This window comes from Halichoerus grypus, chromosome 12, assembly GCF_964656455.1.
Source record: "Halichoerus grypus chromosome 12, mHalGry1.hap1.1, whole genome shotgun sequence".
Taxonomy (NCBI): domain Eukaryota; kingdom Metazoa; phylum Chordata; class Mammalia; order Carnivora; family Phocidae; genus Halichoerus; species Halichoerus grypus.
The window spans coordinates 72,440,331-72,462,447 of NC_135723.1; the positions used below are offsets into that span (position 1 = coordinate 72,440,331).

The 22,117-nt window shown below is 37.9% G+C and overlaps 1 protein-coding gene across 2 annotated transcripts in view; it reads left to right on the plus strand.

Annotated features, from left to right (window-relative positions):
- Positions 1 to 21,724: 21,724 nt before the first annotated feature.
- MDFIC (MyoD family inhibitor domain containing) overlaps positions 21,725 to 22,117 on the plus strand; it is an 87,504-nt gene continuing 87,111 nt past the window's right edge. For both annotated transcript variants that reach the window (XM_036101042.2, XM_078059483.1), the window contains exon 1: positions 21,725 to 22,012. The gene's annotated coding sequence lies outside the window, so the exon portion shown is untranslated. The remainder of the gene's footprint in view (positions 22,013 to 22,117) is intronic.

Genomic DNA, 22,117 nt, shown 5'->3' on the forward strand with positions numbered 1-22,117 from the left:
TTTTCTCATCTAATTGCTGTGGCTAGGACTTCTAATACTATGTTGAATAAAAGTGGAGAGAGTAGGCTTCCTTGTTTGTTCTTGTCCCTCTTTTCAATACTCATTCCCACAGATATTTTTGATACTTTTAATAATTTTAATAGTAATCTGGTCATGTTTAAGAAAAAGCTACTTCCCTCTGAATGGAAATTTTTGCATTTAAGAGAGTGCTTTCTTTCAAATGATCTGTCAGTTTTATCTTATAGTTAATACGGTATTAAATTTACTTACAAAATGAAACATATGCTACTAGGCATTTTGTATTAATCACGTGAGTACCTATTACTGAACACAGTTACTACTGACTAAAGCAACATTATCTAGATTATGAAGTAACTTTGGTACACTGTACACAATTGGAGTCTCCTGGCTAGATGTCTTTGATTTCATGCTCATGTTAACACACTTCCTGAATGCAGAGGACTGTTTCTTTTGTTTTGTGCTATTGTGAAATTTGATTTCATTGTGTTAATGCAGCATAAAACACTCTACATTTCTAGAGAGCTCTTGGCATTTCTCAGCTACAAAAAGTCATTCAGTTTATGGCCTTGTAACACTACCCAAGGTATTGAAAATCACACAACTCACAGATCTTACTGCCTTTATTTATTTGGTGACCAGCTGACCTTCAAAGATTCATCAGGAAAGAATGGACATGTGGCGTTCACATTATGAGTTTAGGTCAGTTCTGTTTTTTTTTTCTTAAGATTTCATTTATTTATTTGAGAGAGACAGATAGTGACAGAGATAGCGAGAAAGAGCACAAGCAGGGAGGAGAGGGAGAAGCAGGCTTCCCACCAAGCAGGGAGCCTGACAGGGGGCTCGATCCCAGGACTCTGGGATCATGACCTGAGCCAAAGGCAGACGCTTAACCAACTGAGCCACCCAGGTGCCCCAGTTCTGGTTTCTTGTAGTTGATGAAAAACTAGCCAGCTGTGATACTGTATGATTTGTTAAATGGCCATAGATGTAATTTAATTTACACTTTGCAGATTTGGGGGACTTGAGAATTTTATCCAAACTTCTAAGTCTATTACAGAAACTTTAAAAATAACAACTAGGGGCTCCTGGGTGGTGCAGTCAAACATCCAACTCAGGGTTTCGGCTCAGGTTATGATCTCATGGGGGGTGAGATCCAGCCCCGTGTTGGGCTCTTCACTCAGCACGGAGTCTGCTTGAGAGTCCCTCTCCCTCTGCCCCTCCTCCTTCTCTCTCTGTCTGTCTGTCTCTCTCTGTCTCTCTAAATAAATAAATCTTTAAAAAAATAAATAACAGCTATGCGATGAGCACAATGAAAATATGTTCACTACAGCTAAAGTTGCTAATTCTTTTACCTATATTGACTGTATTCTGTTGAGGGTATCAGCAGGAAGGATCTAGTTTTTAAAGAATTACTTTTTTATTTGATCATGTAACCTCCTGAAAACCTGGGTTTTCTATTAATTTCTACTACAAAATTTAGAAGTAGCATTTCATGAATGTAGAAAAGTAATGTGTTTAAGTAAATAGCTTTTGAATATTATACCTATATTTTTATAAAGATTTTGCTATGCATTCAATATGATGAACTCCTATTATGCAAATGTATTCTACTGTTAATATGCATTCACAGCATACCTGGATAATGGTTCCAAAGGAACTGTTATAAGATACACTCTGAATATATATGAAGAATAATAGACACATGTTATGGGTTCAATGTATAGTAAGGGTCCAAAAGGCAGAATACATGGTTTTATTAATACTTATTCACTGAAATACTTATGAAACAAAAAGAGACATATTATGGTATAAGTCTGAATACATATTAAATATATACCACAAATTTAGCAAGCCTTTATGAGGCCTTTGATACTACACAGTAATGTGATGAGTGGTATTTTGTTACAGAACATTAGCTGATCTATAAACATAGAGAATGATTTAGATTGGATAATATCGCTTACACTTGAATAAAATGAACCACTTAGAAATTCGCATCTACGATCTATTGATCAAAGTATAGGTTTGGTGGGTCTGCTTCCCATAAGGGGGAATAAGCTTCTAATTGACTGGTCCTCATATTACAATGATCAATTTTGGAGAAAATACTACAAAAAACAAACAAACAAAAAACCCTACCTGAAGACTATGGATAAAGATAATGGACAAAGGCTGAGGTATTTTGGAAGGAAGTTAATACTTGAATGAATGAAGGAAATGGGATGGTTTGATTTCCTGGTTTATGCAAGCTTTGGACTAAAGGCAAAAAGTTGAAGTTCCAATAGAAAAACCATGATTTTTCTGGTCTAAGGAATCAGATGACAGCTCAAGATGGCCATTGTCATACAAAAATGATAATTAAAGAGCTAGGGAAGAGGAAGCCCAGGTTCTGTGTATAAACTCTGCCCAAGTGTCTGAATTATGCTTAAGAACTGAAAAATTGAACTGAGATTTGAGATACCATAGTTAAGGCAGATTTTTCAATTTGAAAATCAAATCAAGTTAATTACCTTCCAAGACAAAACAAAACAAAAACCCAACACTCTTCAAAGGAATGTAAAGAAATCCAGAGTCTCTGCAATATAACACTCAATATTTAGGATATAATCTGCAATTACTTGACATACAAAGAACCAGGAAAATGTGACATATTTTCAAGAAAAAGAATCCATAGAGGTTGTAATCATTTTCATTGCTGCATAGCAAATTATCACAAATTTAGCAGGATAAAAAATATATACACTTATTATTTCACAGTTCCCATGGGTCAGGAGTCCAAGCTCAGCTTAGTTGAATCCTGTGCTCAGAGTTACAAGGTGTCTGCTGGGCTGAGCTCTCATCTAGAAGTTCTACTGGAAGAATCTGCTTCCCAGCTCATTCAGGCTGTTGGCAGAATTCATTTCTTTGTATGGCTGAGGATCCCAACTTTTTTGCTGATGGTTGATAGGAGGCCACCTTTAGATAATAGAGGCTCCTGATAGTTCCTGGAGGCAATCTGTAGTTACTTGAGTTGTGGGATTTTCCTTAATGGCTTTTTAATTAAGAATTGATCAAATTAAAAGGAGGAAGAATATTAGATCTGGGATTTGAATTGTATCAATAATCTCATGAGTGAGCTGGGAAGCAAATCCTTCCTAATGGAGCCATGAGATGCCTGCATCCTTTTAAGAGACCTGGAGCCAGAGGAGCCAATTAAACTCTGCCCAATTTTCAAACTTACAGAAACTATTAAATAATAAATGTTACTGTTTTTAATCCACTAAATTTGGGGGTAGCTTGCAGCAATGGAGAAGTAATACACATAAATATATACCTACTGTTTACTAGAAATGGGAGGATAAAAGTAGAAAGGGACATAGATTTTTCAATTCTGAATATTCATGAGCGGAAGGGATAGACTTGGGAAATCTGAGAGCTAGTGGTCTTAAAAATCACCTGCTGAACCCACTTTGTTTTTTACTCCCGTGCATAGTAAAGTTATGTAACTTGTCCAAAGACATAACATCATGGTTTAATTTGGAATTCACTACCAAAGTGTTTTTATTGCCTAGTGATTTTCTTGTGGCTCCTTCTACATATGTGTGTTTCTTAGCCATTTCTCACTAGCAAAGTCTCCTAACTGACCCTAGCAATGTTGAATGCCAATGAGGAAAAGAATGAAGATGAACAGTGAATAAAGATAATAGCAAACAGATGCTGTTCATCTACTGTACTAAGCAATGATCAATGTTCTCCATTGCAGGTCAGGTGAATAAACAGTAAACAAAAACAACAAAAAGTGATGCTCAGTCAGATTTTAACAAAGTGGGGTGGACAATTGAGAAATACACTCATGAATTAAGTTTACATAGCCAGTCAGGATTACTTCCATGAGCTGATGCTGATAAAGTGCTAAGCACAGTACCTGCTCTAGGTAAAAGTTCCTTAAATATTAGATATCATTATTTTAGAAATAACTAGTTTGTCTTTCTACTTTTATTAACATATACAACACACAGATATAAATTTATGTATAGGTGACAAAAAATTATACATCTTAGCAGTGTATGTGTACACATGTTTTTTTTTCCTTTCATCTCCTCTCAATAAGATGACTTTCTGTATCCTCCCCATGCCCAGAATAACCCATGTTACCAACCTAAAGTTCATGCTTCTATATTTTTATGTATATACTATCCTATTTAAATTTATATTATACCTACATCTACATTTGTATCTGCTTCATATCCCTATGCATATTATATCCATATTGGTATCTATACACACAAATACACAAAATACACAAAAATACATGGTGAAAAATATTACACATCTTCACGTACATGAATGGTAACCCTGGAGTTGTTTAACAACAGAAGCTAGGTTATATGCTACATTTGCATGTAAGTGTATATTCATGTCTTTACTTGAGGGATTTTTTTTTTCTTTTTTGGTTTGTGTTTTATATAATAGTATATCAAACATATTTGTTTGCATTTTGTTTTTGTAGTCCAACATTCTGGGAACTGTTTCAACTGAGTTTAATTCTTTCTCTGTAACGATCTTATACTAGTCTGCGATATGTATCATGGCATAATATATTCAACGACTCTTTTAATCATAATATTCACATTATTTCCAGTTCTTTTCCCTGAGCACAGCGTTGTCATAAAGTAACATTGTGCATGTATCCTTACCTACTGGAAATTATATTTCTATGGGATAGGTTCCTAGGAGTTGCCATTGTAGAGTGGTATAAGTAATTTTTCATTTTAATTAAAGTTGCAGATTACTTTTTAAAGCAATCTTTTCTCCTGTTACCACCAGCATTCTAATTTGTAGTGTTGCCTAAAACAATGGATATTGTTGTTTCCCGTCACCATATCCTATATACATATTCTAGTTATTCTGTCTTGGTATGAAGTTTCCTCTGTAGATATAGTTTCACCTATGTATTATATATGTAACTGCTTAGTTTCCTGCTAAGATTTATATTACTTTATTTTTTATATTTAAATCCATCTGAAGTTGTTTGCCTTTGGTTTAAAATAAAATTATAACTTAATTTTCCAGAAAGATAAATTGTTACATCAGCATCATTTGTTAAATTTCATTAAACTAAAAAATAGTAACACTGTTTGTCACATATACAAGTTATTTCTGTATCTGTTCCACTAATATCTTGGTTTATTTCCTTCAATACCATCTTGATTTGATTACTCTGACCATGTAGAAATTTCTGATAACTGGTAAGGCAAGTCCCCCCCTCTGTGTTCTTATTTATCATATATTAGGAGAGGCATATAGTTATTCTCATGTATTTTTCCATATTAATTCTAAGATGATTTTACCCCAAAATAAAGAAAAAACAAAAAAAAAATGCAACTGAAATGAATTCTAATTGGAATAACATTAAATGTATAAATTACATTTAAGAGGAATGTCATTTTATAATATTAAAACTTCTCATCTAAGAACCACTCTTCTTGTTTGTTCAGATTTTAAGCCTGTTGGTAGGATTTTATACTTTTCTTCATATAAGTCAGGTCTTTCTTAAATTTATTTTAGTGGTTTCATGATTTTTATCACTATTGGGCAAGAAATAACAATCTCATTTCCATTTCTATTTTCTCATTGCCTAAGGAAAAGTTACTGGACTTGAAAAAATATACTTACTTCAGGGGCACCTGGGTGGCTCAAACCATTAAATATGCAACTCTTGGTTTCAGCTCAGGTCATGATCTGAGGGTCGTGAGATCCAGCCCTGTATGGGGCTCAGTGCCCGGTGCAGAGTCTGCTTGAGATCCTCTCCCTCTGCATCTGCCCCTCCCCCTGCTCATGTGTTCTCTAAAATAAATAAAATCTTTATTTTATATCTATCCATCCATTTTGATAGTTCCTATTTTTACTGATCTCATAATTCTAGGTATACAATTCAACTTAAGGAAAAAGAAAATTTTACCACCACTCCCCATCATGTTTATACTGATTGTTTAATTTTCTTTTGTGTTAAATTTGCTAGACTCTGAGGACAATATTAAATAATAACAGTATTTAATACCTTTTATTAAGCTGGGTTTAGTGTTAGCTATCTAGAGTAATATTTGCTCTTGATTTTATTAAAGAGACTATTGTATTTAATTTTCTCAATTCTTTCTACTTGATATTTTTACAGGGAATGACTGAATTTTATCAATTTTTTGGCATTATTCTCTTTAAATTATTTGACATATTTTGTTAAGTTAACAGATTTCTCAATACAGAGTCATCCTTGCATTATTGGAATAAATATTGTTTTATCATGCATTATTCTTCTTTTGCAATATGGTAGATTCTATTTGGTATGCCTTCATTTTAAATTTTAATATATTATAAGTAAGATTTACCTGTACTATTATTTGTTATTTACAAGGCTTGGGAGTTAATGTTATTTTAGCCTTACACAAGGGATAAAAATCTTCTATACCTTCTTCAGTTTATAATCATGTATTTGGCATTTAATTTGTCTATTCTTTGAAAGTTAAATGAAAGTCAGTGATGAACCTATGTAATTCTGGTGCTTTTTTTGATAGTAGCTCTTTAATCACTTTTCCAGTTTCTTCAGTGGTAACTGGTTTAATCCATTTTTTCATTTGTGTTAATTTTGGTAGTTCATATTTTTCTACAAAAATCATCATTTCTTAACTTAAATGAATTGCATGCACAGAATTGTATATCCCAGTGTCTTTTAATTCTCATTTGGTGGGGGAGCTAGCAATGGTCTTTTTTAATTTTTTTAAATTTAAGCTTTGTTGAGATATAATTGACATCTAAATTTTAAGATATTTGAAGTGTACACCATGGTGATTTGATATGTGTATATGTCTTTACCCCCCCCCCCATCTAGTTAATTAACACCTTTCACCTTGAGTGTGTGGGTATGTGTGTGTATTTGGTAGGAACATTTAAGTTTTACTCTTCTAGCAAATTTCAATTATACAGGACAGTATTACCTGTAGTTCTCATATTTTACATTGGATCCTCACACTTTATTTTTATACCTGGATGTTTGTATCCTTTCACCAACCTCTACCTATTGCCCCCACTCCCCAGCCCCTTGCAACCACTTTTCTATTGTTTCTATGAGTTCAACCTTTTTTTTTTTTTTTTTTTTTAATATTCCATTTATAAGTGATGCCATGCAGTATTTGTCTTTCTCTGGTTTATTTCACTTAATATAATGTCCTCAAGGTCCATCCAAGTTGTCACAAATGGCAGGATTTTCTCCTTTTTTATGACCGAATAATATTTCATTGTATGTGGTATGTACATATATGTGTGTATATCTATATCACCTTTTCTTCATTCATCCATTAATGGACAGAGGTTGCTTCCATGTTTTCGGTGATGGTTATATAGATATATATAATTGTCAAAACTCTTATTTTATGACATATTACATCTTACATCTCAATTTTTTTTAAAAAATCAGAATACCTGATGCTTTAGGGAGATAAAGGAATGCATGCACTTATTTATAAGTGTGATGGGAAAAATTCAGACACTAAGAGTAAGCACACATTTACCCTTTGGCTGAAGGATAACTCTAGTGTTTATTTGGATTGAGAAGCAAAGGAACAATGATCTTTTTTTCCTGGAACATCAGCCTAAGTGCTGGGCATTAAGGTAACTGCCAAGGCTTAAGCTCTCTATAATTCTGAACGGTCTTCTTTTGTGCTTTGTGGATTGAGAAAGAATAATTTAGCAAGTTTTTTTTCTATCAGTTATCTATAGATGCGTTACAAATGACCCCCAAACTTCATGGCTTAAAACAACACCCATTCATTAACTTATGGGTTCTGTGGGTAATGTATCTAGGAAGGCTTAGCTGGCTTCTCTGCTTCGGGGATCTGACAGGCTGAAATCAAGGTGTCTGCTAGGGATATGGTTTCACCTGAAGGCACCACGGGGGGTGGGGGGGAACTTCTTGTAAGGTCCTCATGGTTTTTGGTAAGGTTCAATTTCCTGAGGGCTGTTGACTGAAGGCTACCCTCAGTTCCTTATCATAGGGCAGTGAGAGTGAGTGAGTGCCAGCAAGAGACAGAGAAAGTGCTCCCCAGGATGGAATTCTCAAGATCTTGTAACTTCACTGTGGAAGATATATACCATCACTTTCATCTTATTCAGCTCATTGCAAGCAAGTCACTAGGTCAGCCCACGTACAAGGAAAGGGACCACACAGGAAGTGAGGATCATTGAAGGTCAATTTAGAATGCTGCCTGCCCAGATCCTTAATAATGTGGTTAGCATAGGAAATACTGAGTGTATGTTTTCTGGCCTTCAGTGTGCATGAATTATTTTATTTAATAATATTGAAGAATTTACATGATGCTAAAGAAAATATAACAGTCCTTAAATATATCTTCATAGTATATAGTTATAAGTGCATAATATAAACATTGACAGGGGAATGAAGTAATTTTTCCATGTTATAGATGATTAAATTTGCATTAGAATTCATAAAGTTAAATACTAAAGGAAACATGACTTAAGTAACTATTTTAATTCAGTTTTCTTAGTCAACTGGATCATTTTCAGAAATATAAATTTGTGCATAGTACATTATAATAGTTTTTATAGTATAGTAATTATAATTCATTGTATGGACAATTGATTACTTACTGGCTTGATATTTCAGTAACAGAACTCATCCTAAATAATGAAAATAATTATTTACCTTTAAAATTGGCTTCCTAAGAGAAAGGACCCAAATAGATAAAATCACGAATGATAGAGGAGAGATCACAACCAACACCACAGAAATACAATTGTAAGAGAATGCTATGAAAACCTATGTGCCAACAAACTGGACAACCTGGAAGAAATGGACAAATTCCATAAAATTTACAAACTACCAAAACTGAAACAGGAAGAAGTAGAAAATTTGAATCACCAATAACCAGCAAATAAATTGAATCTGTAATCAAGAATCTCCAGACAAACAAAAGCCCTGGGCTGGATGGCTTTCTAGGGGAATTCTACCGGATATTTAAAGAAGAGCTAATACCTATTGTCTCAAACTGTTGTGAAAAATAAAAATAGAAGGAAAACTTCCAAATTCATTCTACGAAGCCATCATTACCTTCATTCCAAAAACAAAGGCCCCACTAAAAAGGAGAATTACAGGCCAATATCCCTGATGAACATGAATGCAAAAATTCTCAATAAAATACTAGCAAATTGAATTCAACAGTCTATTAATAAAGAATTATTCACCACAGTTAAGTGGGATTTATTCTTGGGCTACAAGGTTGGTTCAATATTCACGAATCAATCAATGTGATAAACCACATTAATAAAGGATAAGAACCATATAATTCTGTCAATAGATGCAGAAAAAGCATTTGACAAAACACAGCATCCTTTCCTGATAAAAACCCTCCACAAAGTAGAGATAGATGGAACATGCCTCAACATTATAAAGGCCAAATATGGAAGAACTACAGTTAATATCATCCTCAATGGGGAAAAACTGAGAGCCTTTCCCCTGTGATCAGGAACAAGACAAGGATGTCCACTCTCACCATTACTATTTAACATAGTAGTGGAAGTCCTAGCCTCAGCAATTAGACAACAAAAATCAATGTATCTGAATTGGCAAGGGAGAAGTCAAACGGACTATTTGCAGATGACACGATACTCTACACAGAAAACCTGAAAGACTCCACCAAGACATTGCTAGAACTCATACATGAATTCAGCAAAGTCACAGGGTATAAAATCAGTGTGTAGAAATCTGTTGCATTTCTATACACCAATAACGAAGCAGCAGAAAAAGAAATCAAGGGATCAATCTCATTTGCACCAAAAACAATAAGATACCTAGGAATAAACATAACAAGAGCAGTAAAAGATCTATATCTGAAAACTATAGAACACTTATGAAAGAAATTGAAGAGGACACAAAGAAATGGAAAGCATTCCATGCTCATGGATTGGAAGAATAACATTGTTAAAATGTCTATACTACTCAAAGCAATCTATACATTTAATGCAAGCCCCATCAAAATACCACCAGCATTTTTCACAGAGCTGGAACAAACAATCCTAAAATTTGTGTGGAACCACAAAAGACCCCAAAAGCCAAGCAGTTCTGAAAAAGAAAAAAATCATGATTCCGGATTTCAAGCTATATAATAAAGCTGTAATCATCAAGACAGTATGGTACTGGCACAAAAACAGACATATAGATCACTGGAACAGAATAGAGAACCCAGAAATGGACCCAGAACTACACAGTCAACTAATCTTCGGCAATACAGGAAAATATCTAATGGAAAAAAGACAGTCTCTTCAACCAATGGTGATGGGAAAACTGGACGGCTACATGCAGAACGAAACTGGACCACTTTCTTACACCATACACAAAAATAAATTCAAAATGGATGAAAGACCTAAATGTGAGACAGGAAGCCCATCAAAATCCTAGAGGAGAATATAGGTGGAAACCTCTTTGACCTCAGCCATAGCAACTTCTTATTTGACACATCACTACAAGCAAGGGAAACAAAAGCAAAAATGAAGTATTGGGACTTCATCAAGATAAAAAGCTTCTGCACAGCAAAGGAAACAATCAACAAAACTAAAAGGCAGCCTACGGAATGGGAGAAGATATTTGCAAATGACATATCTGCTGATAAAGAGTTAGTATCCAAAATCTATAAAGAACTTAATCAAAGTCAACATCCAAAAAAAACAAATAATTCAGTTAAGAAATGGATAGAACACATGAATAGACACTTTTTCAAAAAAGATATCCAGGTGGCTAACAGACACATGAAAAGATGCTCAACATCACTCATCAGGGAAATATAAACCAAAACCATGATGAGATACCATCACACATTTGACAAGATAGCTAAATTTAACAAAAGAAACAACAGGTGTTGGTGAGGATGTGGAGAAAGGGCAACCCTCTTGCACTGTTGGTGGGAATGCAAACTGGTGCAGGCACTCTGGAGAACAGTATAGAGGTTCCTCAAAATGTTAAAAATAGAACTACCTTACAATCCAGCAATTGCCCTGCTAGGTATTTACCCAAAGGATACAAAAATACAGATTCAAAGGGGTACATGCACCCTGATGTTTATAGCAGCATTATCAACAATAGCCAAACTTTGGAGAGAACCCAAATGTCCATCGACTGATGAAGAAGATGTGGGGTGTGTGTGTGTATGTGTGTATAATGGAGTAGTACTCAGTCATCATTTGCAACAACGTAGATGGAGCTAGAGTGTATTATGCTAAGTGAAATAAGTCAGCCAAAGAAAGACAAATACCATATGATCTCATTTACATGTGATATTTAAGAAAGAAAACAGATGAACATATAGGAAGAGGGAAAAGAAAAAAAAGGAGAGAGGGAAGTGAGCTGTAAGTGACTCTTAACGATAGAGAACCAACTGAGGGTTGTTGGAGGGAGGTGGGTGGGGTTTGGGCTAGATGGGTGATGGGTATTAAGGAGGGCACTTGTTATGATGAGCACTGCGTGTTGTATTTAAGTGATGAATCACTGAATTCTGCTCCAGAAACCAATATTGCACTGTATGTTAACTACCTAAAATTTAAATAAAAAATAATAATAATAAACCAGTACATTAAAAACATCATTCACTCTGAAAAAATAGTTGGCTTTCTAAAATATTGATATTTTAAAATTTATCAAGTACAGTACTGTTATTATTATACACTTAAAATAGCTAGGGAAACAACATGGTTTGAAAATATCTGATGTAAAAAGAAACTATCTTTTATTGAATATTTTGAAATTACCATTGGGCTTCTACTGAATACACTAAACTACATGCACATAGACAGGTAAAAATTTTTATTAATTATAGTTAGCATCATCCATAATCCTAGAAGCAAGATTCTTACAGGTAGAGGTTATTACTTTTTGGAGGAATTTTAACAAACAAAAAGAATGATGTTAAGCATATTAGAGAATAAAAAAATGGTTTTCTTTCATTTCATCTCACTTAAAATGTACAATTTTTAATGTATCTGTTGCCCTGGGTCAAAGGGCACTAGGGAAATATTTCAAACTGCTGATTGTTTTACGACAGTTTTATCTTTCTCTTGGATTAAGGTTTCAAATTCTCAGAAGTCTTCTTTCCCCCTTGGCCCATTGTCTACTCCGATTGGCTTGAGAGGCTAGGGGACAGATGTGGCCCCTCAAGAGCCATTGAGTGTTGGAAAGCATGACTTTAGCAGAGCCAGAGAAAGGAGTGATTTGTTTGTTACGCTAAACTAAAAATTAGAATCATAATTTAAGAATCTTAAATAGCCTTGCTTTTAAAGTAGTTATGGTTACTTTGTGAGTTACATTCACTTTTAGAAATGATTTTTTAGAAAGAATGCTAAGAAAATTCTAGACCTTCTCCAAATCTGATTTATTAGGAAAAAAAAAAATCTAGGTCTTCCGAAGAAGTTACTTCCTTCTGGTTTTGAAGGTATTCACATCCTATATGAAACAGGTGTAGTGTCTGTAATGCTGAATGATCACAGACAATGTCTGTCAGCTAGTATCTGAAAAGAGAGTGCCCTGGGTCTCAGTATAGACCAAATAGAATATTCCGAAGGTATTCTAGCAATTTTAAATGTCATGGTTTCATTTTGTAATGGTTTGTTTCAACTTTATCTTTCTTATCATTTTTGGAATTAATGATGGTTTTATGTGATTTAGAGATTTCCTTTTATTTTGAAATAACTTCGTAATCATACCTTTATAAGCACCATTCCTTCTCTCTTGTTTAAAACGTTTCCTTGGGGCACCTGGGTGGCTCAGTCGTTAAGCGTCTGCCTTCGGCTCAGGTCATGATCCCACGGTCCTCGGATCGAGCCTCGCATCGGGCTCCCTGCTTGGCCGGAAGCCTGCTTCTCCCTCTCCCACTCCCGCTGCTTGTGTTCCTTCTCTTGCTGTCTCTCTCTGTCAAATAAATAAATAAAATCTTTAAAAAAATAAAAGTAAAAAATAAAACATTACCTTTACTTGTTAGTAGACTTTTCCAAATACCCACTTCATTACAGAGACACCCAGGAGAGATTCTCTGTTCTTTAGAGTTTAAAAAGCAAAGACTGTACGATAAAGAGAGAAATGACCCCAAGGAACTCTAACCAATGTGCTACTCTTGCAACATCATGGGGCAACACAGTTCTCTGCGTGGTACTGGTGGCGCAGTTTATGGTATAAATACAAATAAGCCTTCCAAGCCATTTTTTTTTCCCCTACCGCTATCAGATAGATTTTTGCCAGCACCATCAAGCCAATAGCATTTTGGTCGTACTTCAGATGGATTGATGTCTGATCACCTGGGGAAAGTTGAACATTTTCATTATTAGAGAGTTAAAAAACTTAGTCTAAAACTAACCTAAAACTATTAACTATACTGGAATTAAAATTTAAAAACTTAATAAAATTAAAAAAAAAAACTTAGCTTAGAAATCCCTCCAATAGAATTCTGAGGCAAATTAAAAGTTTCTGGAATGTATAAATGAGGTCCTGTTTTGGATTAGGCATACACATCATAAGAAATAGAAAAGAACAGGTGCAGGGTTTGGAGTTCTCTGAATGCTCTCCCTTTACCTTCCTCCCCCTGTTCCTATGGTTGAATCCTTCTCATCCAGGCTCTTCTCCAAACCCCTATCATTCTGGAAATTCTTCTCTCCACACAGGGTTTGGTGCCACTCCTGTGACCCATCACAGGACCCAGTTCCTACTTCTTAATATGATATAATCCAGGATGATATCTTCATTTCAAGTACTTATTTATGTCTGCAAAGACCCTTTAACCAAATGATGTAACATTCACAGGTTCTGGGGATTCAGATGTAGACCTATCTTTTTAGAGGCCACCACTCTGCCGACAACAACAGTCTCTATGAGAGTGAGAAAAGAAAACATGCCTTTGTATAGGTTGGCCGTTGTAACCAAGGTATTCTGGTTTTGCTGACCTTTAACACAGATAAGTTAGGGAATCATATCTGTAGTGATTTTAGATACCCTTCCCCCAATATATATGCCACAGCATCTTCATTTCTTCTGGTCTTTTTTTTTTTTTTTTAAAGATTATTTATTTATTTATTTATTTATTTATCTGAGAGAGAGACAGAGATAGTGAGAGAGCACAAGCAGGGAGGAGAGGTAGAAGCAGACTCCCCGCTGAGCAGGGAGCCCGACATGGGCTTGATCCCAGGACCCTGGGATCATGACCTGAGCTGAAGGCAAACGCTTACCGGACTGAGCCACCCAGGTCTCCCTCCTCTGGCCTTTTTATTGCACGGCCTGATAATCTACCAAATACAAATTCAGGCGAGTCTATTACTGTTATTACTATTACTATTATTATTATTGGCAGTAGTAGTTGTCACTGTTTTGAACCTCTGAAAGAAGTGAGTTAATGGGTACCTTGGTACAGGGCACAATATCATCACTGGTCTGTGCAAGTCCCCTTTCTTGTACATACGCTTGTTTGCATCTGTATGCTCTCTTTGATTCCTATACACTCTTCCTTCCCTCCATAGATTACCATTGTAAGGTGTTTATGTAAGTCCTTTGCTTGTGTGTGTTCTTATACATTGTGTTGTTTTTTGTTCACATATTTTTTTTTTTAAGATTTTTTATTTATTGATTAGAGAGAGAGAGACGGAGAGAGTACAAGCAGGGGGAGTGGCAGGCAGAGGGAGAAGCAGATTCCCTGCTGAGCAAGGAGCCTGATGTGGGACTCGATTCCAGGACCCTGGGATCATAACCTGAGCCAAAGGCAGCCACTTAACCAACTGAGCCACCCAGGCGTCCCTTGTTCACATATTTTTAATCACTAATCGGTGCTGTGCTGAAATCACACTGTTTCTTAGTCTTTTCACTAAATACAGTGTTTTAGAGATTTTTTGTTTGTTTGTTTGCTATCATGTGCATATAATCTTTTTTCTAATAGTTACACAATACCCCCTGCTCTGCATCTACCCCTTAACTTCCTGCTCTCCCAGGGATGGCTATGCAGGTTGATTCCAACTCCTGCCACCAAAACAATGTGGCAATAAATAATCTGTATCCCCTTATGGGCCTGGATACATTTTTGGGGTACTATGATCATAGGAACAGGACTGCTGCTCCTAGAATGAGGAAGACTATGAGTTATTTATATCTTTGTGTTTAATACATTAAATCTAATTCATTCCTTTAAACTTCGGGGCATTATTTGCTCAGAGACTAATGTTGGGAGCCTGGGGTAGCAGGAGAATAGTGTGGGACTCCAAGTACCTGGGGGGGCAGAGACTGCTTAAGAAGGAAAGAGGAAAACAATGGAAGATGGGAGGATAGTTAAGAAAATCTTGGTTCTTCCCCACAGTTGATTAGAGGTCTCCGGATTGAGTAGCTTTTAAATGTCTTCGTCATGATCATCATGCAGTTGCAGGTTTAGCAGATCAGTGATCATGTTCAGGGGTCTCTTGTATTCATTACTTTTCCACAATGCCTGGTAGATCTGGGTTTGCTTTCTGTCTACCAAGAAAATGTCTCCTTATTGTCTATTGCATACGATATGCCCGTTTTCATTTCGGTCTTCACTCACGCTGTCCTTACCTGACATGTGCTACTGTGTGACTGAATGTCTCCTTCCTGTCCTTCAGAACACAAGCAGAAAAGTACAGTGACAGCAAGAAAATACCCAGAAGGCCAGAGCCCCAGGCCAGAGCAGTCAGCCAACTGAAAGGACAGTCACAGAGGGCTTGGCGGCGGGGGAGGACAAGTCAAACTAATCCGGCAATGGGAGATCCTGTGCCCAGTTCTCGGGCCATGTATTTACAACAGCAGATCTCAGGAATTCCTAAATATTAGATCAGGTATGCCCTTTCTTCGCCATCACTTAGAAAGGATGAACTCACTGACGTGACTCAGCTGGATAACTGGAACAGGAAGCCTGGATGTCTAGAAACTTAGGCTCTGGGGCTAGCTCTGTAGTGAACCCACTCAGCAACTTTTGCCAAGTCATTTAACTTCTGTGGGGCTTTCCCACTCCTGTGCCTTTGCATGCGTTACCCCTTCTATCTGGAATTCCCTGAGCTCCTTGACAGGCAAACTTTTACTCATCAGCAATACTCAGCTTGGTATCATCTTCTCTGAAACATCCCCTGACTGTCCCCACCTACGCCTGAGAGGTGAGGAGCTGCTTTCTTCTTGCTCCTATCCTGTGGTTGTTGTGTATGTGAGTGTCCCTGTCCCACCCTGCTGCCTGCCCCTAATCCTAGCATTCTACACTAGGAGCTCCTATTGCCTCAGTTTTTGCATAGAGGAAGTATGCAGCGTATGGTTTGACGTACAGTAAATACTCAGTATATGTTTGTTGAGCTTAATGAACTTTGTTTTTATATCCCTTTGTGTGTTAAATGAAGGAGTTGGGCAAGATGGTAGTTTTCAAATGTTTAAAAAGTAGATGGATGGGTTTTCTCACCTAAAAAATTTTAAGGGAAGGACTGATACATTATGGAGAAAAAGAGGAAAACGCTCTATTTGAAATAAGAATGGGATTCCAGAAACCTGTCCACTTGAACTCTCCTCTTCGAGAAAGCACTAGGAGGTGGAGAAATACAGTTAAAACAAATTGGTCTAGAATCACGGTTGCTCATTTCCCTTGCAGCTATAAAAATGTAATTCTGTGAAAGATATTCTTTCAAGCAGCAACAATTTTTTATGTGAACATTTTTTGGTGAAATTTTTCCTGAAATGTAAAAATACTGACCTGCTTCCCCAAGAAACAGAATGCAGTACTAATGTAACGGAATCTTCCTTAATGACTAGACCCTCGTTAGGAACATTCACCATTTCACTGGGCTGAATTCACAAAGGCACGGTTATGACGTGTTTATTTTCCTGTATCTTCCCTATCTGTCATCTGCCATTTCTTCTGCTGTCATTTTTTCTGACCTAATAGCTCCCTTAGCTAATGTCTTTTTCTCAGAGCCCCTGTGCCCTAAATATTTTGTGAGCTAAGACAATAGAAAATCAAGTTTGCTTAGAGGTGTGTGTTCACAAAAAAAAAAAAAAAAAAAAAGAATTTGAGAAAGTTGATGGCCATTGTGTTGGCACAATGTGAAGGTCATGAAGATTATTTTTGGTATTTAGAGTCTTAGGATTATTTCCTAGTTTCTATGTCCCTGGGTTTTGGGTTTGCTAAAGTCACACTTCCACATAAATGAGGTAGGTATATATGTTTTCAAGAAAAACTAATGTTGGTACAATCTGGGATTGACTGAATGAATGAACCTTAAATGATTTGAAGCATTTAAACCATTATTTTTTTTACAAAGCAAATGATAGAATATTTTTTAGTATGAACCCCTAATGTATACTTATAAATGATATACAAGTGCTTTTGTACTAATGTGTTATATATATTATAAAAACATACTCAAAGATAGAAATTACAAATAATAAAATAAAAACAAATACAAATGCTCATATTAAAAAATTTTCTCATTATTCTTTCACATTGCAGAGAATTTTCTTGTGCACCCCCTGGGAGGCATGCACAGTGAGACCGTGGGCTTCTAGAACTCTGGTTAAGATTACTATGTGAGGGGGACGCCTGGGTGGCTCAGTCGGTTAAGTGGCTGCCTTCGGCTCAGGTCATGATCCCAGGGTCCTGGGATCGAGTCCCACATCGGGCTCCTTGCTCGGCGGGGAGCCCGCTTCTCCCTCTGCCTGCCTCTCCCCCTGCTTGTGTTCTGTCTCTCTCTCTCTGACAAAAAATAAATAAAATCTTTAAAAAAAAAAAAAAAAAAAGATTACTATGTGAGGATAGTTACTTTGACTTGAGCTATGCTAATCAGCCTCTGCCCAAGTGAAAACTAACTTAGCTGCTTTTCAAGACCTCAAATCAAAATTTTTAGCTCCTGAGCCTTAAATGTGGCCTAGCATATAGTAGGTGCCCAATAAATGTTTGATGAATGTTGAATGAGGGGTGAAGATTAAGTAGTCCATAGGGATGCTTTATAAAGTCATTTAATTAGTTCATTTTATCTGCTTAGCTCATGTCAGACTTCTTTGACAACATGTTCACATATTCTATCATCACTAGTGTGTATATCACTAGGCAGAAATGGCTGCAATACACATTGGGATTTCAGTGGTAGAGGGCTTTGAACCAGGGCTAGAGCATTCAATTGTAATGGAAGGCTGGTGCCAGGGACAGTTTCCACCCATCCAGATCATTATAGTATGAGGCGTGGCAAAACCTGGTTGAACGAAGACCATCATGTGATACCCATGGGCATCTGGGAGGCTGGGTGGGCACTGGCGGTCGTAGTAACTAAATAATGGTTCTCAAACCAGGGAGAAAACAGGATTATGACCTTGGGAAGGCTGTGGAGAAAGGGAGAGGGGCCAGTGAGGACACACTTGTATTGAGTTTCAGGGCATAGCTCTGTCTTCGGCCTTCTGCTCTTACACTACATGTTCATCTTGGACGCTCATAACTTCTAGCCAGTGAAGTACCATCTATGGGCTTATGTTCCCAACACCTATCCAGCAACCTTCTGGATGCTTCCAATTAGCTGTCTCGGAGGTACTTCAGACACTACATGATCTACATGATTAATTCAGCAGCTTTTCCCGAACCTGCTTCTCCTAAATGTTTCCATCTCCATTGGGTAGTATTACCACCCTCCACCTAGGTGCAGAAAGCTGAAAGTCACCTTTCATTCCTCTGGCTCCCCACCTTTTGTCTCTATTTGGTTTCATTCCCACCATCAGCATCATCCCTTCCCTCCTTATTGGACTCCTGAGCTCTAGTCTCAGTGCCTCCAAGCTGTTTTACACATTATGCTGTTATAAAGGGAAATTTGGGCAATAAATTCTCCTTGTTCAAGGTTAGTAAGACCCCTGTTTTTCTCCCCAGCTCCATCCCCATCACTGTCCCCCCTTGCATTGGTTATCCTCTGACATTGAACGTCTTCAGTTCTTCAGAGATGCTTGGCTGCCCTCCACCCTCTGGGCTGCCACCCACATGGCTCCTTCTACCTGGAACAGTCTGTTTCTCCTCTTTTCACTTTCTCCTTCTGGTCTTAGCAGAGACATTTTTTCCAGGAACTTTCCCTTGGTTCCTAGACCAGACTGCATCTCCCAGCTAGGTTACGATCCTAGCATCCCAGAACTTCCCTTGCCATGCCCCTCAGCAGCTCTGTTGTTAAATGGTTGTGTAACCATACTTCCTTCTAGACCGTGAACTCCACGGGCAGTGGTCCCATTTACCATCTTCATTGCTATGTCCCCAGCACCTACCACAGTGCCTTCCACCTCCATACATATTTGTTGAATCGAAGAATGAGAGAATGAGGGCACGGAGTGCTGCTCATGAGGAACCAAGCTAAGCGATTAGTCAGAATGAACAAATACAGCAAGGGAGGGAGTAAATGGGCAGCTTGGGGAACACTTAGGAGCCTGAACTTAATTTCTGGTCTATCAGATGCCGCCTTTATACCTTCCAGAGGGAAGACCTGAGTTTGCCTAAACAAGTGAAATAGTCTGCCTTATAGTCAGATAGGTCTGAGTTCTAAATTCTAGCAATGCAATCCTGGGAAGTTAGTGGTGGAGCTGATGTAAAAATTCATTGGGAAAGTTTGTGTAAAGCACATGCATGGTTACCTGGTATGTTGATGTGGCCGTTGTGATCTCGTCATCATGCCATGCTCAGTGTAACCCCTCGAAATGCTTCTGCTGTCTAATAACAGTTAACACTTTTGAGCATCTATCCTCATATCTGACATGCTATAGGAGAATTATCTTTTTATATTTTTAATTTCTATTTTAATTATTTTATAATTATTTTTATAATTATCTTACTAGCCCTCCTGAGACTCTGTGAAGAGTTTCTCTTATCATCCTTACCTTATGAGGCAACCAAGGCAGAGTTTGACTAAGTTGCCCAAAGTCACACAGCTGAACAAGATACAGCGTTTGACCATCATGGTGATTTTACAACACAGCCTTACATTTATTCCTATTTTTATTTAAATTTTACGTCTTCCCCATGAAAAAGTAAGATGTTTAAAGTCAAGAAGTATTGATTGAATCGCCTACTATGTGTGCAACATTAAGTACTCTGTGAAATTACCACATACTTATCACCGACTATAACTTTCTAGAACAGTGGTATAACTTCTTGATATTCATGGACTTTACCATCTTTGTGAGGGGATCAAAAAAAAAAAAAAAAAAGGAGTCAAGGAAATAGTAAGAAAGGGATAAAACAGAATCTTTCAGAGTGGTTACTTCCTATCCTGTTCCTTTGATTGCAGATAACACTGCAGTATGCAGTGATGCTTTGTAAATGTTCATTCTTTAATGGTAATGCAGTGATATTCAGAGCTGATCTGCTTCCATCAAGTAGATTCCAGAGTCCAGGCCCCTGTACAAGTTTTCAGGAAAGTTAAGGCACTTTTATGCATACCATATCTGAAACCTCTACACTAACAATAAACAGAAGAAAAAAAAATGTGTTAGTCATAGGTCATTAGGGAAAATGTCATTTGGTTTTTGGTGAGTATGGTCTGAATAACTGTCATCAGAAACTTGAAAGGTTGTGTTTTTCAGGTTTAACTGAAAGTAAGTTTGGTTACACTCACTCTAAAGTTAAGAAACAAATCTTGTCAATCAATTCCAATTGGTTTTTTGAAGAAATGAGATTCCAGGGATATTAATTAATGATACACCTAGAAAGATATATCCAGTGCACATTTTCTTTGATTTTGTAACATGGTTGTGATTCCTCTTTTTTTTAGAGATTCAAAGAATGAGTTTGTTCTACCTTTTTACAAATGAATTCTGCATTTCACTTACAATGAATGAAAAAAAAGAGCACAAGTTATTTGAATGTATTATTAAAGTACTTTCTATCTGCAAATTACTTTGTACTTGTTATTCTAGGCTCATCAGATTAAGCTACAATCAGAACGTCTGAAGAGTCCCTCGGCTTTTTACTTCCGACCACAAGTTTATCTCGCCACAGAAGCCATTCAGTGTGTATGCAGTAGGCCTGGCTTGGGGCCCTGGGCCTCCGCGTCCTCCTTGGCGTCAACCGCGTCAGCCTGGATGCCGCCAGCTGATCCAAGCAAGTGCAACTGGTTTTACGGATCTAGAATCCTGTTTGACCAGAATAAAGGCTTGAAAAAGAGAATAAAGGTAACTTAAGAGGCACAGAGTAAGAATTTAAACACTCTGCTAAGGGTCACGGTTTCAAAACCACACTTTTGCTATCCCACCAGTAAAGTTCGAGAGATATTTGTACTTTTTTTGGTTTTGCGTTGTCCACCCTAAAGGTTTCTCCTTCACTCACATAGTTCCCAGAGCTTCCAGTAGGTCTGGGACAGGATTGGGAAGAAAGGCTGGGAGAGTGGGGTTGGGGTGAGTCTGGGCAGGAAGATGCCCGGGCAGCCAGAGGACCAGCCAACTCCCTCCTTTCTCCCAGCCCCTAGAAGAACCCCTTGCTCAGAGCCAGCCCATTCGAGCTTGGCCTCCTGACCCAGACAGCTTGGGCCCAGAGGGAGCCCACGTTGCACCGCCCCCAGCCTCGGGCCACCCGCCAAGAGTTCGAGGCCGCCCGATCCGGATATGATGAAAAAGAGCAACAGAGGGAGAAGTGTTTCAGGAGTGTAGGGGCGGAGGACGGGGGGGAAAAGAGAGGCAGAGGGGGCACAGTCCCCCTCGGAGGGGAACGGGCCGGACTGAGCTGGTTGGAAAGAGGGGGCGGAGAGCGCGGAGTGAGAGGAGCGGCCCCTGGCGCAGTTGCCGCCACTGCAGTGTCTGGGCTGAGCCCGAGGGAGGCGGGGAGGGACGCGCACGGGCGGCCGCCACTGCTGCCGGGCCACTGGGGCGAGATGCGTCCGCTGCCGGAGCTTCGCTAACTTTCCGGGCGGAAGAGGAGGAGGAGGAGGAAGAAGTGGCTTTGAGAGAGTTTGGGGTGGGGGGGATGCCGAGGTAGGTGGTGGTCTGCCGGGTTAGGAGGAGGAGGGGTTTGGTCCCCTTCCCCAAGCTTCCAAATCTAGTCTCCCTTCCCCGCCCCCCTTTCACTGCTTCCCGCCC